This window comes from Carcharhinus amblyrhynchos, chromosome 2 (genome assembly GCF_965287045.1).
Source record: "Carcharhinus amblyrhynchos chromosome 2, sCarAmb.v2.hapA, whole genome shotgun sequence".
NCBI lineage: Eukaryota > Metazoa > Chordata > Chondrichthyes > Carcharhiniformes > Carcharhinidae > Carcharhinus > Carcharhinus amblyrhynchos.
This window is the reverse complement of record NC_137325.1, coordinates 122,465,320-122,484,305: the sequence shown is the minus strand read 5'-3', so window position 1 is coordinate 122,484,305 and position 18,986 is coordinate 122,465,320. Positions and strand designations below refer to the sequence as shown.

The 18,986-nt window shown below is 40.8% G+C and overlaps 1 protein-coding gene across 9 annotated transcripts in view; it reads right to left on the bottom strand.

Moving 5' to 3' along the window:
• LOC145358363 (cAMP-responsive element modulator-like) overlaps window positions 1–8,935 on the bottom strand; it is a 118,600-nt gene extending 109,665 nt beyond the window's left edge. For 5 of the 9 annotated variants that reach the window (XM_080212382.1, XM_080212374.1, XM_080212335.1 and 2 more), the window contains exon 1: window positions 8,820–8,932. The gene's annotated coding sequence lies outside the window, so the exon portion shown is untranslated. Of the gene's footprint in view, window positions 1–7,478; window positions 7,750–8,819 lie in introns of those variants that run through there. The other 4 variants (XM_080212355.1, XM_080212345.1, XM_080212402.1 and 1 more) reach the window with 3 other exon arrangements.
• Between the last annotated feature and the right edge of the window lie 10,051 nt (window positions 8,936–18,986).

Genomic DNA, 18,986 nt, shown 5'->3' with positions numbered 1-18,986 from the left:
AATATTAAAGTCCCATAAATCTGTATCTTCCAGGTAAATTTAGGCATATGACATTTCAAGGAAAAAGCAGTTCTTTTTCTTGACTGTGAGACTTAATGATTCAGCACAGAAAGAACAGTTGGATTATCTTGGTTGTTAATTGGTGGAACTATGTCACTCGATCCACTCACTTCGTTCTTGTCCAACAGTATGTAATTTTATTCCCTTCAAAGCCCTCTCGAAAGTGTATCTTTCAGGTAGTGTATTTCACAAAACTCAATGTAAAAAATGTTTCTTCATGCTGCCATTTTTTGCCAACCTTAACAATCTCTGCCTATTTACTCTATCAAACTCATAATTGTTAACACCCCTATCAAATCTCTCCTTAATCTTCTCTGCTCTAAAGTGACCCCAGTTTCCACATAACAGAAAACACTCATCTTTTCTAAATTGTTGTGTCTACAATTCAAGATGATATTCCAACTAAAACATATCCAATATCTTGTGATGGTTTAGAATAACATCTTTGCTTTGTACTCTCTTTTAATAAAGGACGTGGATTTTTCAACTTGCCTAGAATTGTTAAAAGTTAGAATTTTTAACAAAATTTTATGAAAGCTTGTAACGAATTAATTGAACAACCTGATAAGTCCTCAGCACAGAAACACTACATATATAGAAATATAAATTATATTAGAAACTGTAGTGAACCTTGTACCCAAATGCCAGTTTAATGTCAGTGATAGAAAAGGACAAAATTCTCAATTGAAGTATTATGAACAAAGTTGGCATAGATTTATTAAAGGTACATTGTGTCTATCAAACCTAATTGAGTCCTATGAACTAGCTACGGGTTGATCAGAGTGCAGTGGATGTTGTGTATGTTGTCTAGACTTCCAGAGAGCATTTGACAAAATACTATAGTACAGATTTATTCAGAAAACGGAAGCACGTGGAATTAATGGGATGTTGGTAAAATTGACACATAATTGGCTAAAGGTGGCTAGCAGAGATTTATAGTAAATAGATGTTTCTTTCTAACTGACGTCTTCAATGGGTTCCCCCAGCAGTCAGTAATTTGACCTTTGTTTTTCTTTTTACGTGTAAAGGACATGAACCTGAGAACAAGAGCACAAATTTTAATTTTGTAGCTGAAAAACTTAACATAGTAATTAGTGAGGATAGTACCAGACTTCAGCAGACTCCCTAAAATGAGCAGACATATGGCATATACAATTTAAAACAGCAAGTGTGAAGTGATGCATTTTGGGAGGGACACCATGAAGAGACAGTATAAACTAATTAGGACTAATGTAAAAGGGGTGCAAAAGCAGAAACCTGGTGATGCATATTTGCATATCTTTGAAAGTGGCAGGGCAAGTATAAAATCCCATCAGTGCAGAAGTGGCCATTTCAGCCCATCAAGTCTACACCAACTTTCTGCCAGAGTATTTTACCTGGGCTGTCTCCCCCACACATTTCTGATGGCTAATCCATCTAACCTATACAACCTGATACACTAAGGGGCAATTTAGCTAATCCACCAAACCTGTACATTTTTTGGACTGTGGGAGGAAACCAGTGCACCCAAAAGAAACCCACACATGAACGTGCATATTCCACACAGTCACCTAAGGCTGGAATTGAGCTTGGGTCCATAAAGCTGTGATGCAGCAGTGCTAACCACTGTGCCACTAAGTCAGTTAAAAAAGGAGATACTTTGTAAATCATGCTAACTAACGATTTACAAAGTAATCATTAAGCCTCAGCTGGAGTACTGTAGACAATTCTGTGCACATTTTAGGCAGGACATCAAGATCTAGAAGCACAAAGGAGATTTAGCAGACCAGGAATGAGGGACTAATCATTTGGAAAAATTTGAGAAACTGAGTTTATTCAGAACGCAAAAAGTTAAGAGACCAAATAGAAACATTCAAATTTGAAAGTTTTTCATCAAGTAGAAAGAAAATTATTGTCAAAAAAACAATGAGCAATATGCCCCTCAGAACCCCCATCACCAACATAAGATCTGGAACACTACCCAAAACAGTGGTGGAATCAGACCCCTTTTGAACTTTCAAAAGGCAATTTAGAACGATTACAGCACATGCCATTGAACATATCTATGCCAGCTCTATACTACAGCAACTCAGCTAGTCTCAATCTCCACATGGTCCTGTAACTTTTTTCCTCAGGTTCTTAGCCAATACCTTTTTGGAAGTCACAATTGAATGTGCCTCTATTGCTCAGGCAGGACATTACAGATTATATCCGCTCCCTCTGTAAATAAGGTTTGCCATAATATCACCATTGTTATCCTCTGCTTTGAGATCCTTTTGCCAGTGGAACAGTTTTTCTCCCAACTAGTTTGTCTAAACCCTTCATGATTTTGAATACATCTAACTTTGTGTCCTCTCAATCTTCTTTTCTCCAATGAAAGCAACCACATCCTCTACAATCTATCCATGCGACTGATACCCTTCATCCTAAAAGGGTTCTCACAATTAACTTAAATAATAATTTGCAGGGATGGGAAAAGTTTGTGTATATCACAAGTAGGCTTACGTTAACACTAAAGTTAGTGCAAAAATCGTCACCACACTCTGGCACCTGTTCTGGTACACTAACGGAAACTTTAGCATGTCCAATCCACCTAACCAGCACGTCTTTCAGAATGTTCAAGGAAAGCAGAGCACCCAAAGGAAACCCAAGCAGACAGGAGGAGAACCTGCAGACTGTGACTCAAGACAGGAATCAAATACAGTTCCTGATGTTGTGAGGCAGCAGTGCCACCCATATGGGGATGTGAGACTAAATTGGGCAGCTCTTTCAAAAGCTGGCACAGAGATAACAAGTACAATGACTCCCTCCTTGCTTTAAGATTCTGATTCTAAATTGTTCATGAGATGAAACTAACTTTATAGTTGTTAGAGCCAATAGTTCATCGCAAGGAAAACTAAAATAACACATGGAAACTTTACACCCTCACCCCCCCCAGTAAAAATATAAATTAACTTCTAAAATTTAAAATAAATTTAGAAAGATGGATTGAATTAAATAACATTTCCTTTCTAAAAAGCAGTGTGCAACTGCTACCAAGTTTGAAAAAGATACATGCGCTGAAAAGTACAAGAGGTGGGCACATTAACACCCTGTTCTCTCCTAGAGAGTCATAAAAAAATCATAAATATGTAAATTTAATTATGATTAAAAGCCAAAGCAACAAATGTCACTAACAATTGTGGGCATGTTGGAGCTTTTTGTGAAAATGAAGGATGTTACAATGTGTTTGGCATTAACGTGCAATAAGTGCAGTTCTCGTTTTTCTAATAGTACCTTGTCCCACCAAATCAGGGAGTGTTTTTCCCTAGTGAAAACCTTACAAAAATAGCAATGTTTGGCTGTATGAGCAGGCAAATGTTATTTAGACTTCTGAAAACCAGGACAGCAAGACATCACCTGGTCTGGATTTAGCTATTAGCACAAAAAGTGAATTTACCAAGAACAGAGGATTAAAGAGGGATGCACAAGATCATCCCTCTGGCATCTGAGTTCACACCATTTTTCCAGAGGAAGATTAGGAAGCAGATTGAGCGATGCCATCTCAGAATTTTCTAGAACTTGTAAGATTCTATCAACTACAAGTATTAAAACCTTAATCTACTTAAGTGGACGGGTGAAAGGTTCCTGTTATAGATCAGTTGGATTAAATGGTCCATATCTGCCCTAAAAACTATTTTTATTATGACTTTAGGTTCAAATAACTATATTTGAATACCATTCAGTCCTTGGCATAAATCAATCAGCAACATCCTGAAAGTTCCTTGAGAAATAGTTATGAATAGTTCAGAAATCTGCTGCTCAATAGCATTCTAACCATAGAAACCTTGAAAATAATTATTTGTCCATCAAAGGGTTAACGTGATTAGGATTGTGAAAAGTAATATTAGAACTATATGGTGATCTGCTTGTAACAAATCTCACTTTATTACACATGTAAAACTGACAAGTGTTAATATATTGGAATAGACAACACCAAATCACATCTTTGCTATAATTAACTGTTGTTTGTGGTATTTACAATCTATTCAGTTTTTTGAAGACAGTACTTTTCCCACACATCCACTTAAGAAATTATTTTACCAAAAAGTTTATATAAAAATTGAGTTGTAATTGAAAAAAATTGTTGTACTTTTCACAGACCTGAATGGCATATTTCATAGCCAGGGACACTTTCAGTTGAGATCACCATTATTATATTAGCAAAAGCAGCAACCAAATTGCACAAGCATTTACAAGCAAGAAATGAGATGGCTGTGTTTTTGGTTCAAAAAAAAATGATGGCTAAATCTCTGGAAATACTACAACAGCACAGAACCAGGCACCTCGGTCCCATTCCAGCCTTGGGTGACCGTGTGGAATTTGTACGTATTCCCAGTGTCTGTGTGGGATTCCTCTGGCTGCTTCAGTTTCCTCCCACAATCGAAAGATGTGCAAGTTACATGAACTGACTGTGCGAAATTATCGCTGTGTTCCACAATGTGTAGTTTAGAGCAATTAGTGGGATAAATGCATAGAGTTCCAGGGATACAGTATGGTAAGATGCTCTGGAGAGTCAGCGTAGAGCTGATGGGGCAAATGACTTCCTTCTGCACTGCAGGGGTTATATGATTCTAACTTCCCTGCTCTTTTTCAAATAATGCGCAGGTTCCTCTATATGCATCTGAACAAGAAAATTGAGCCTCGGTTTCAAAATCATACATCTTCCTTTGAAAGATAGTCTGCAATACAGCATTCCATCCATACTACAGCCAAGTTTCAGCCTGGAATGTGTGTTCTAATTTATTGTGGCAAGATTTCATGGCCACATTGTACATAATCTTGAGCTACCTAAATGACCAAAAGAGTTTAAAAAGCTTGGATCAAAACCCCCAACACAGGAATAAATGGCTTGAATGCTGAGTGATTTGGAAAATAACTTAACTTTTTGCTCTTTTCACCTTAGATTTTTGTATGCTTTTTTGGCAAAAATAAAGTGATACTTTATTTATGAAAATCAACATATATGCCATATACATAAGAGATACTCATTTTCTAAAAGTTCTTAACTGAATTACAGAAAAGTACTTCTGATAATTAACTATTTATACATTTATTTCTTTTTCAGACATTGTAACTGCACCAGCAGAAATGAATCAAAAATTAAGCTTTGCACATTTATTTGCACAAAATGCTGACAATTCTTATCTGAAATCATTTTAATTTATAGCAATTTTCCCCAGATTCCAAAATAATTTTACCATTATAAAAGCACAAAATGCAAATACATTTTAATTAACCAACTGTTATATTTTTCTTCTTTTAATAAGCAGCAAATGATGATTAGGTCAGGGAGTTCAGGTTGGCATCAAGCATTTTCATTTGCTTAACATTCGATTGTTCCTGTTTTCTTCTGATAAAAATTATGAACACTCCCTTGTTAAAAATATCATACAGATTTGAGATCAGACAAACACTGGAGATGGATGTTTCACTTGGTGTAATTAAATCCCTGTTAAAAGTCACAGCTAATACTGCATTTAAACTAGTGCATTTTGCGAAGACTGACATTTGTGCTCCAGAACAACATGAACAGCGTGCAAGAAATAATCTTTACGAATCAAATGCCAACTTAAGGGCCTTCTCAGCAACAAAACAATTTATTGAATCTGTAGAATCATACATCACGTCATTCAGCCCTGCCAGCTTTTTGCAAGTGCCATCCAATTAGTTCCACTCCCTTGCTCTTCCAGCATATCCTCACAATTATTCCCCCTTCAAGTATCCGAACTATTCAAACTGCTTCACTGCCCTTTCAGGTAGCGCATTGTAGATCACAACAGCATTAATAAATCAGCTCCCCTCTGCCAATTACATCAACTCTGTACGCTTTTATCGAATCTCCCTAGAAGTGCTAAGTTTTTCCCTGCTTACTCCATCAATATCCCTCAATTTCCAACATCTCAAATCTCCCCTCGCTCTTTTTTGCTGTGAAAATAATTTATCGCATAAAACTACAATTGCAGATGAAAAGCTTAACAGTAATTATTCCAGTACACACATTATTTAAAATACTTTGAAAAACATGATCTTGGCTGCGAGTTTGCATTCCAACTCAAAAAAATTCAATAAATCGGGGGCGGGGGGGCAATTTGTGATGATAAATGCTATGATCACAATCTACATGTTATATAGCACTCTACCCCCAATATACACACAATAACTTGCTGGGTTGATTTCATTTTCGAGTCATATTGGAAAAAGGGGAGATGGTTTGAAGAAGTGGATGAATATGCGCAGCTCGCTCAGAACTGCAGCTCTGCCATAAGGTTGTGGCTGAGCCCAACTTCAGTACATTTCCACGCTGCTGGCCAGATTTTAAAAAAAGACACCCTGAAGGGAACCTCGCTTCAGGAGTCAGTGCGCCATTTCTGGAACCTTCCAAGCAACCCAAGCCGCCGCCATTTTGTGCCCGTCTCCAGCAAGAACTAGGTTTTCTTCTTAAAACGAACATTTTTTAAAAAAGAAAGCGACTAGCACGCATTTTAGGCGCTCGATCTGTCCGAAAACGTTGACAGTCATTTTGGAACAATTAACAAAATAAAACGCCAAGACAACGCCCTATACGGATCGGAGTTGCAGTTAGGTATTCGAAAATTTGAAAAAGGCTCCTTTGCAAACCGCAGCCGTGTCTTTATTGTGAAGGCGGCGGTGATCAAATTTTACGGCAACTCTTAACCGATTCACAGATGGATTACACCACCTCCCCCCCCCCCCCCCAAGCTCCCGGGTTTGGGCTAAAGAATCGTTTCCTTTTTTAAAAAAAAAATTTCACGGAGTTAAAACATTTTGCTCGAAGGGATCTGAAATCAGGGGTTGGGGGGGGGGGGGGAATGATGGGTTCCAACAGCCCCCGTCGAGAACTCCACAACTCAACTCGCTTTAATTAAAAAACCATCACCATTTCAGCCGCTCACCACACATCTCTCTCCCCCCCCACCACTCCCCGAACTGTTGAACAGACGTCGGAAGCTTTTCAAAAAAAAAGCAGCCAAATATAAGATTTTCTGGCGTGTTGTTGGCCGTTATATTCCAGGGGTCGTTTAAAAAGAAAACAAACCCGCATATGTTGGGGGCCAAATTACAAACGTCGATTCAACAAGAGCGATAGTGGGGAGGAAAGAGGGAGTGGGGGGGGGGTGGGGGTAGGTTAAAAAAAATCTCAAAAATAGTATCAGCAATAAGTCGAAATAATCTGCATCCAGGTGTCGAGTAAGCTGTCCTGTTCTGCCTTTCTCCGACACCTCGCCGCGATGTGAGCAAACCCGGCAGGCTCTCGGTGCCAAAGTGAGAACTGTCGGCGGCGGCCGCCAGGCTTTTCCCCCTCTCTCGCCTCCTAAGTAAATTTCCCCGCGTGTGTGTGTGTGTGTCCGCGTCTCTCTCTCTCCTCACTCACTCACTTCAACACGCACACATCGACAGTCTCGGTCGTATTTTCTGTGACAAAGTCTAACCAAGGATAACGTCATGTTGTTACACTGTAGCAGATCATGTTGTCGCAAGTGGACAAACGTCAGGAGCTTACATACAAAAAAATGGGCGGCTAAAGTAACAGGAGACGCGGCGAGCACACCGCTCCTGTCAACTCAGTCGGAGGAAGGGGGCAATACAAAAAGCACACACATAGAAATAAGGGAAGGGGGTCAATTCAACCCTCATCCCGGCTGCAAAGAGCAATTCAACACTTTCTATCCAGCTTCAAATCCAACAGGAGGTTGGGAGGGGGTAAAGAGAGAGGAAGAGAAATGCCTCTCCCCCCCACCCCAGCTTGTTCTTCCTCAGCAAGGCTGAAGCCTGAAAAATGTGCTCTTTCCCCCCGCCCCTCAATTAAAAATGATCAAGGAGCTCCCAACTTCAAAAGAGCCGTGAGAAACTTGCAAAGATATACGTTGATCGGCGGCGCCTTTTTTTTGCTCTTCCCCTCAATCATTATCTCTGCATATTTGAGAAATTTAAAGAACGCCAGAATGCAACTTGCAAATGTGTTTCGCCTGTAAACTCCGCGGTTCAAAATCGATTTGTACACGAAAGTCACTGAACTCATCTGAAGCCGCTGTTGTAAAATCAATTTCACTAAAAAATCTGCTGGAGTCTTAATAAGATCGGAAGGGGGGGGGGGGATTTGGATAAAAAGCGGTCACTTTAGGAATTATATATACTTTTTTGAGGGGGGGGGTTAAACACACATACAATGGCACTCCACAAAATCTCAGGAACCGTGCCATCTCGGACAAAAGTGAGGGGGGGGGGTGGAAATAATATGCTTTTAATTATTAAACGTTTCCTGTCAATTGTGCCCACCCCAGCAGACCCCCTTGTGATTTTGAGAGATGAGGAACATATATGAAAGCTTGGGGGGAGGGGGTTAAATCAGGGGACAGGGTTAAGTGAATTTCGACAAACACACAGAAAACCCGATCCCCTTTCACATAAAGACCCGAGATAAAAAGTCAAGCGATTCCACTTGCGCTGGGCTGCAAGCTCTGATCTGATCTCCCTCCCCAGAAGAGAGACGGGATTTCGGAATGAAGCAGGGTGAGAAAAGGGAGAGCCCAGCAGCTGCCGCATTCTTCATTCAGACTCTCTATCTCAATGTCCCCCCCCCCCCCCCCCCAAGTTAGCCCGGAGTTTCTTTTTTTCTCTCTCCCTTTGCATTAATGCTACGTGCATATGCTGTGCGTCTAAGTGTTGATGCCACCGTCTCTCAACTGACTCCTTTCCCTCCGTCTACTCTTACTTACCCCTTACGTAGTTTTACTCGTCACTGATTACGGTGCGCCAGGAGTGGATGGCTCTGCTGATACGTAGCCGCCACGTCAAAAACATACACTGAGAGCGTCACCTGCAGTCCCCTCAAACCAGGCGAGGCCGCAGCACCCCCGCGCCGCGCGCCGGCCCCCCGATCGCTGCGCCGCCCGCCCGCTCGCAACTCGACGCCCCATTGGCCCGCCCTCCCAACGGACCGGCCTTCCACACCTCGCGAGAGGCCTGAAGCGCGCCGCCATTGGCCCGCCGGCCCGGTCCGGCCCTTCTCTTCACGCGGCTTCGGCCGCCTTCTCCGCGCCCCGTGCCCGGATCTCATTTTTTTTCCCTTTGGCCGTTTTGGCTTTCTTTCTCTTATTGTTGTCAGTAGGAGGAGAAGGAGGAGGGAGGAAAGAAAGGAAGAAGGGGAGGTGGTTAAAGTGGGAGGTGGGGAGGAAGGGTAAGAAAGAGGGTAATAATAAATCAGAAACTTTCCCTTTTATTTTTCCCGTTTTTAAACTTTTGTTAGCTCGCTGGCTTTTTTTAATTAAATGCTCATGTCAGACCGTCATGACGGGTCTGTACAGATAGAGAACCAGTAAACAGTTTAGATGGGTATATATAAACATATCGGGCCGCTTTTTTAAAGCATTGATGGTTCCTTTTTTCCCTTTCCTGCCCCCCTGAAGGGAAGCTCTTGAAAGTAAACCCTATCCGGAGTCACGGTTCTGGGTGGAACTCTTTAGGAGCTCGCGTATCATAATTCGGTTGGTTCTGATCCGCCAGCATTCTGCTTTAACCGATTTCTTAGGGCTGTTTTTGTTTAGGAGTTTCCCCCGTTAATTGAACTCATTTTTAAATGTTTTTTTGAAAAGCAGGCAGCAGTTGACGCATTGCGGAGTGTGGTCGCCTCCATGCGGTGATCGGCTGTTACTGTGGATACTGCAATTCCAGAACTTGTGCCTGCTCCAAAAGACAACACTTTTTTTTCTGCCCTCTCCGTCTGTCTCGCCCACACTTCTTCCTTATCAGAAGGAGTTTTAAGTTTATTTATCAGTGCCACAAATAGGCTTACGGTAACACTGCAATGAAGTTACTGTAAAAATCCCCTAATCGCCACACTCCTATGCTTGGGTACACTGAGGGAGAATTTAGCATAGCCAATCCACCTAACCAAAACATATTTTGGACTGTGGAAGCAAACCAGAGCACCTGGAGGAAACCCATACAGACACCAGGAGAACATGCAAAGTTCGCACACGCAGTGACCTGAGTCCCTGGCACTGTCAGGCAACAGTACAAACCGTTGTGCTGCCCAACTGAGGCTCCCCAGCAGAAAGATTGTTCTGAGAAGTGATGATATCTTGTAACTGAGCATGCGGCTTTTAAAAAACAATTGAGGAACCTATTACAGAAGCGGATGGACATTCAGTGCTTCCTGTTAAGTCTGGTTGAAAGAACTCACTATACACGTTTTAGCTGATTTGGTTTCACTATAAATAAAAACAAAATGCTGAAGGTGTTCAGCAGGTCAGGCAACATCTATGGATAAAGAACCAGCCAACGGTTCAGATTGATTACGACCCCTCATCAAAGCTTATTTAATATATTGCTTTTGTATTTGTTTTTTTTAACATTCATCCATCAAATACATGACATTATCACATGTGAAATAAATTTGAGCAGAGTGTACAATTGAGAATTATCTCAGTGAAGTCTTTATCCACCCAATATCCAATTATTTCTTTGTACTAATAATAGAAAATAGGAGCAATAAACCATTTGGCCCTTTGAGTGTGCTCCACTGTTCAATATGATTATGGCTGATTCTCAATTGCAATGCCATATTTCACCTTTCTCCCCTTAGCTCTTGATGCCTTTAGTCTAAAAATCTATTTCCTAATTAAATATATTCAGTGACTTGGCCTCCACAGACTCTGTAATTGAGAATTCCACAGGTTCACCAATCTCTAAGTGAACAAAATTTTTCTAATCTCAGTCCCAAATGGCCTATCCTGAGAGACTGTGACCCCTTGTTCTAGGCCACCTCCCCCCTGCCCCATCGCCCCCCAATTAGACAGGAAACTATATCCTTGCATCCAGTCTGTCCAGCCCTGTCAGAATTTTATATGTATCAATAATGTCTCCCCTCATTCTTTAAAGTTTAATTATTCATGTCATAAGTAGGCTTACATTAACACCTCAATGAAGTTGCTGTGAAAATCCCCTGGTCGCCACATTCCAAGACCTTTTCGGATACACTAAGGGAGAATTTAGCATGGCCAATGCACCTATCATTCTTCTGCATTCTTCTACATTCCAGTCAATCGAGGCTGAACCGACAGAATCTCTCCTCATAAGACAAATCTGCTATCCCAGAAATCAGCCTGTTGAACCTTTGCTGCACCCCCAGTGTGGCAAATTTGTCCTTTCTTAAAATGAGATCAAAACTGCACACAATACTCCAAGTGTGAGCTCACCAATCCTTTGTACAGCTGCAGTACGATATCCTTGCTTCAATGGATATCTTACTGAAACTTTTAATACGGATTATGTAATGATGAACAGGCACCATAACTAGTACAAAAGCAAACACTGTACTGTACAGTAGATGCTGGAAATCTGAGACAAAAACAAAATTTTGGAAACATTGAACAGATCAGACAGTATCAGAGGGAGAAACTTAACATTTCAGGTCAATGATCTTTCATTACCTAACTGATATATGTTCCCCTGTTTTGTCATCCAAGGATACATTGTTATGCTGTCCAAATGCCTGATAAACAAAGGATCAGAAGTATGCCATTCAGTTTGTTGAGCTTGCAGTCAATTAGCTTGATCATGGCTGATCATCTATCTCAATGCCACTTTCCTGCACTATCTCCACATCTCTTGATATTATTAGTATCCAGAAAATTGTTTCCTGCCTTGAACCTGCTCAGTGTTTGAGTTTTTGCAGCCTCTGGAGAAAGAATGGCAAAGATTCACTACCCTCACAAAGTGAAGAAATTCCTCATCTCAGTCTAAAATGGATGACCTGTTATCCTGAGACTGTGTCATTGGTTTTAGACTTAACAGTCAGGGAAACATCTACATACATTCTGCCACGCCTCAACAGAAATTTGCAAATTTCAGTGCTGTCATCCCTCAAGCTTAAAAACCCAAGGGAATACAAACATGGTGTCCTCAATCTCTCATAAAACAATCCCACCATCCTAGGGATTAAAATGGTGAACCTCTATTGCACTTCCTCTATGGCAAATTTATGCTTCCTTAGATAAGGGAACCAACACTGCACAATACTCCAGATGAAATTTTACAAAGATCTCTATAATTAAGGAACCCATGCACCCCAGACATTCTCTCTTCCACCTTCCTCCATCGGGAAAAAGATACAAAAGTCTGAGGTCACGGACCAACTGACTCAAGAACAGCTTCTTCCCTACTGCTGTCAGACTTCTGAATGGACGTACCTTGCATTAAGTTGATCTTTGTCTACATACTAACTATGACTGTAATACTACATTCTGCACCCTATCATTTCCTTCTCTGTGAATGGTATGTTTTGTCTGTATAGCATTCATGAAACAACGCTTTTCACTATATGTTAATACATGTGATAATAAATCAAATAAAATCAAATCAAAACACAGCAAAACATTCTTGATCCTGTACTCAAATCCCCTCTCAATGAAGACCAACATATCATTTGCCTTCCTGATTGCTTGCTAGTTTTTAGTGACTCATGAACAAGTGTACCCAGGTCCCTTTGGACACACACACCACCCAATCTCTAACCATTTAAGAAATATTCTGTCTTTTTGTTTTTCCAGCAAAGTGAACAACCTCATGCTTATTTCCATTATATTCCATCTACCATCTTCTAGGCCATTCATTTAGTCTGTCCAAGTTCTACTGAAGTTTCCTTGCACCCTCTGTACAACATACATTCCACTCAGTTTGGTGTTATCAGCACATTTAGAAATATTACATTTGATTCCCAAGTCTAAATCATTCAGATTGTAGATTGTGAACATTGTACACTGACCATTGGTCCTGGCTATGCCCCACTAGTAAAAGATTGCTTTCATGAGAATGACCCACTGATTGAGTGACATTGGTTAATTCACATTTAAGACAATCAAAAGACAAAATGGATGAGGATATAGTCAGCGCAGAGTGGCACAGTGGCACAATGGTTAGTCCTGCTGCCTCATAGCACCAGTGACCTGGTTTCAATTCCCAGCTTGGGTCTGTGTGGAGTTTGCACATTCTCCTTGTGTCTGTGTGGGTTTCGTCCAGGTGCTCCAGTTTCCTTCTGCAGTCTGAAAGACATGCTGGTTAGGTGCATTGGCCATGCTAAATTCTCTCTCAGTTACTTGAACAGGTGCCAGAGCGTGATAACTAGGGGGTTTTCACAATAACTTCATTGCAGGGTTAATGTAAGTCTACTTGTGACTAATAAATAAATTTTAACTTTTTAAAATTATCTTGAATTATTTAAAAAGACAACTTTTTGGTTAAATTGTTAGGTTAATAATGCCGAGGCTTCAGGCTTTTAATTTAAACTGACAAAACTAACACAAACCAAGGTAGTTGTGGTCACCATAGGCCCAGGGCATTGCCACTGGAGTTCCCCAGGGTGTGCATTCAAGTGTATTGATTTGAATCATCAGTGGTTTAACCATAAGGTCAGGCAGGACTGGTTTCTGAATGGAGGGCTGTGACAAGTGGCATTTCTCAGGGATCAGTGCTGGGACCTTTGCTGTTGTAATGTTTAAACTAGAAAATTTAACTGGTTCGATGAGTAAGTTTGCAGACAACACAGAGATTGGTAGATTTGCAGACAGCCATGAGGACCATCAGAGGATACAGCAGGATATAGATCGATTGGAGGCTTGGGAGGAAAGATGGCAAATGGAGTTTAATCTGGACAAATCTGTGGTAATGCATTTTGGAAGGTCTAATAAAGACAGGAAATATATGGCAGAACCCTTAAGAGTATTGATAGGCAGAGGGATCTGTGTGTACAGGTTACACGGGTCACTGGAAGTGACAAAACAGATGGAGAAGGTAGTCGAGAAGGCATATGGCATGCTTGCCTTCATCAGCCAGGACACTGAATTTAAAAATTGGCAAGTCATGTTGCAGCTTTATAGAAGCTTAGTTAGGCTGCACTTGGAATATAGTGTTCAATTCTGGTCATCACACTACCAGAAGGATTTGAAGGCTTTGAAGAAAGTACAGAAAAGATTTACCGGATGTTGCCTGGTATGGAGGGCGTTAGCTATGAGGAGAGGCTGGAGAAACTTAGTTTGTTCTCACTGGAATGATGGAAGTCGAGGGACGACCTGATAGAAGTCTACAAGATTATGAGGGGAATTAACAGAATGGATAGTCAGAAGCTTTATCCCAGCATGGAAGAGTCAATTACTAGGGTGCATAGGTTTAAGGTGTGCGGGGCAAAGGAGATGGACGAGGCAAGATTTTTACCCACAGGGGGGTGGGTACCTAGAACTTGCTGCCAGAAGAGGTAGTGGAAGCATACCATAGTGAGTTTTAAGGGGCATCTTGACAAATTCATGAATAGGATGGGAATGGAGGAATATAGTCCCCAAAAGAGTCGGGGTTTTAGTTCAAAGGGGCAGTATGATCGGTGCAAGATCGAAGAGCCTAAGAACCTGTTCCTGTGCTCTAATTTTCTTTGTCCTTTGTTGCAAGGGTATTTGCCGTACTAAGCCAGGACCCACAATTCAAAATACACACACACACGTACACACGATTTTTGGAAATGGATTACTCATGGATAGTGTGGGTAGTTGTTATCCGTGGACTGCCCTATCTCTAGTCTCAGGCTCCCACTGTTGTGCAGCACCAGGCTCCCTCCTGCGCACTGGATTCCCACGCTCCATTCATTCATCAGCGCCCACATCACCGTGAGATCAAGGAGCTTTCTGACTGCTTGAAAACGCTGAGATGGCATGTTTACTAACCGGTATCACTCATTCTGCACACATGCTTTTAAACGATGAAACAAAAACTTTTTACATTTTTTGTATTCATGTTACATGGTGATATAATGTTGGAAACTTGGACTTTGGGACGAGACCATGATGTACGAAGCAATCGTGAAATTTATAATCGTTATGATTCACGTGGGACACTCAAATATACAATTGACAAAAGTCTGTCTCATTACCGAGCAGGGAAAAATAGAGCTGATGTCATTTATTTTTTTTAAATGGTCGTTTTAAATTAGTGTTGAGACAACTCGAATTGTCCATGCAATGATGCCTCACGAATCATCATATTTTCCTTTACAATGCATTGAAATCGTGTTGCTAAACGAATCAATCCCCGAAGGTGCCCCAGCCATTGCTCTAAACACCCAAATGGCTATTTCATCCATAATATTTGAAACTACCCCGATAGATTCACTTGTTTTTTTTCCTCACAGCAGAACATTGTCTGGCTATGTACTGCTGTTTCAAAATATTCGTAGCCCTACAAATGTATTTCTTTGACTTTGATCAATTCCGAATTGTAATTCGATTTTGTGGTTTCTGTTTCTCCTTTTGACACTTTTATCTTAATCTCACGAATACATGCTGGGATTCCCAAACCTTTGTCATCTCTACACCCTAGATATCACTGTAATATTACATTCTGCACGCTCTCCTTTCCTGCTCTATGCACGGGATGTTTCGTCGGTGTAGGGGGCAGGAAACAATACTTTTCACTGTAAACTAATATATGTGACAATAATAAATCAAATCAAATATGGAACAAAAGAATTACATTGGAAACCAACAATCCTTCTAGCACAAGTAATAAGTTTAATAAACACCCCAAAATAATAAGTAACTTTCTAGGTACATCTGCCTTACTAGATTGTTGATGCATAAATTATAGCAAAGAATCTTGACCCTAGACTATACATAAAAACAAAATGTTACACCACATCATCCTCCAACAAGTTAATATATATTGGGAAGTATGCACACCACAAATTTTAACACAGTGGTTAAGCTAGCTGATGGCGCAGAGGAATTATTGCCATTTCATAAGAGATCTCAAAATGTTGTATCAACTTGCCAAGTTCCATCAGCGCTGCACTAAAACAATAGCCACTCAAAATTAAAAGTTATCTTTCATGCTGTAATTTTGAGTATTCCTGGCTTGGTCACTGTCTGTGTGGAGTTTGCACATTGTCCTCATGTCTGCATGGGTTTCCTCCAGGTGTTCCAGTTTCCTCCCACAGCCCAAAGATGTGCGGGTTAGGTTGATTGGCTGTGCTAAAATTGCCTCTTCGTGTCCTGTGATGCATAGGTTAGAGGGATTAGTGGGTAGATATGGGAGCAGGGTCTGGATGGGGTTGTGGTTGGTGCAGACTTGATGGACCAAATGGCCTCCTTCTGCACTGTAAGATTTCTATTGTTAAGACATAGCTAGGGTGTAGAGAAAGATCAACCTTTTATAAAGTAGGTTCATTCAAAAGTCTGATGGCAACAGGGTAGAAGCTGTTCTTGAGTCGGTTGGTACATGTCCTCAGATTTTTGTGTCTTTTTCCCAATGGAAGAAGGTGGAAGAGATTATGTCCAGGTTGTGAGGGGTCCTTGATTATGCTGGCTGCTTTTCCAAGGCAGCGGGAAATGTATCCAGAGTGAATGGATCAGAGGTTGGTTTGCGTCATGGACTGGGCTTCGTTCACGTCTCTTTGTAGTCTTTTTGCAGTCTTGGATAGAGCAGGAGCCATACCAAACTGTGCTATAACCAGAAAGAATGCTTTCTACGGTGCATCTGTACAAGTTGGTGAGAGTCATAGTGGACAGGCCAAATTTTCTCAGCCTCCTGAGAAAGCTGAGGTGTTGGTGGGGTTTCTTAGCTATAGCATCAGCATGGAAGGACCAGGACAGGTCGATGGTGATCTGGACACTTAGAAACTTGAGGCTCTTGACAATTTCCTCTTCATCCCCATTGATATAGACAGGGGCATGTCCTCCACTACGCTTCCTGAAGTCGGTGACTGTCTCCTTTGTTTTGTTGACATTGATGGAGAGATTATTGTCATCCCACCAGTTCACCAGGTTCTCTATCTCTTTCCTATACTGTGTCTCATCATTGTTTGAGATCCAATCCATTACGGTGGTATCATCAGCAACTTGAAAATCGAGTTGGAGGGGAATTTGACCACACAGTCATAGGTCTACAAGAATATAGTAAGGGGCTGAGGACACAGCTTTGTGGGACATGAGCGTTGAGAATGTTTGTGGAAGAGGTGCTGTTGCCTATCCTTACTGATTGCTGTTTGTGGGTTAGGAAGTCTAGGATCCAGTCATAGAAGGTGGAGCCGAGCCCCAGGCTATGGAGTTTGGTGCATTAGTACATTGTGACAGGCTAGATGGCTTGTATGGGGCCACAACTCGTGTTAAAAAGCTATTAAAACAATGATCAAGATAAAATGTTACCATTACTTCTGAAAGGAAAGCACAGCTGGAGAAATGATTACATCCTTCCTTTCAGTATGAATAACCTAGTCTGCTAGATAATGGAAACACATTTATTATTTGCTCATCAATAAAAATCTGGCTGGCTTTCTGTTACTTTTTAAAAAAAAGTCACCTTAGGCGATTGTCTGGCTCATCACTAAGATAAAAGCGCAATACTATGGAATCTGAATCAAAAACAGAAAATACTGAAAATTCTCAGCAGATCTGACAGCATCTGTGGAAAGAGAATAGAACCAACATTTTCAAAGCTGGAACAACTCACTGATGATTCCATAGCGTTCAACCCCTAATGATTTAGCACAATTCCTGAGTCCAATAAAGAAAAACATTTCCTTCCCTCTCTTCTAAATCTGTGTCTCATTCTTGACCTAGGAACTAGAAGGCTTCTTCTATCTGCTTCATCCTTTCATAATTCTATATATGGCTTCTATCATATCTTAACATTGAACAATAGGTATATGTGGGGAAACTTCTTGGATGGATTTATAATAAATAACTTTTATGGAAGTTTTGTTTTTAAGAATTGAATAATTTTCAATGCGTTTGCGTTCTAAATGTTATTTCTACTCTTATAAGGAAGGCTCTGTGAAGAAACTAGGAAAATTTTTGCTCTGCTTTGTGGTACTGACTGATTTGTAAATGCAACTTGGAAAAGATGGACAGTATCTTTTCTCAGTTTTCTGCTGGTGACAGGTTCCTCACACTTAATTAATTGGATATTCAACTTGAGTTTATCACAATTCTTTTTTGCCCTGAGCACTCAACAAATGTGACGCAAATCAATCCACACTTGCAGTTTTGAAAGGTGAAACATAATATTCAATCTGGGTGCAAAATATCTGTTAATTATATAAAAAGGCCATACAATAGGAAAACATAGTATTGGTAAAAAATGGAACAGGAAAACTAATGCATAATTTCCTATTGTTTACTAAGCAATCAAAAATTTCAGAGATGTGGTTCTATTGTGATCAGTACATACCCATAAGTGCTGTAGAATATCAACCTGAGGCGTGATAAGTTTCTACAGACTCATTTTCTGAATGGTACTTTTCCATCAGATATTGTCCACTGAATCTTCTCAGCAGTATTGGCTGAGCATGAGTGATGAAAACTAAGATATAAGAGATTTTCTTTCTTGGGCTGCCAACCTTCCAGATTAATCGGGAGTCTCTATGAAGATCAATCGCCAGGACACTGCTATGAACAACCCTGGAAGAAAACCCTGGGCAGTATTGTGGCATAGTGGTTAGCACTGTTGCTCAAGGATATTTTGGCCCTGGAGGGAGTGCAGAGGAGGTTTACTAGGCTGATACCGGAGTTGAGGGGATTGAGCTATGAGGAGAGGCTGAATAAACTAGGCTTGTACTTGTTAGAGTTTAGAAGAATGAGGGGAGATCTCATTGAGACGTATAAGATGATGAATGGGATGGATAGGATAGAGGCGGAGAGACTCTTCCCGCTCAAAAAAGACAGTAGGACTAGGGGGCACAGCCTCAAGATAAAGGGAAGGCGGTTTAGAACGGAGTTGAGGAGGAACTTCTTCACTCAAAGGGTGGTGAATCTCTGGAATTCTCTGCCCGTTGAAGTGGTGGAGGCTACCTCGCTAAATATTTTTAAGAAGCGGGTTGATGGGTTCTTGATAAGAGAGGGGAT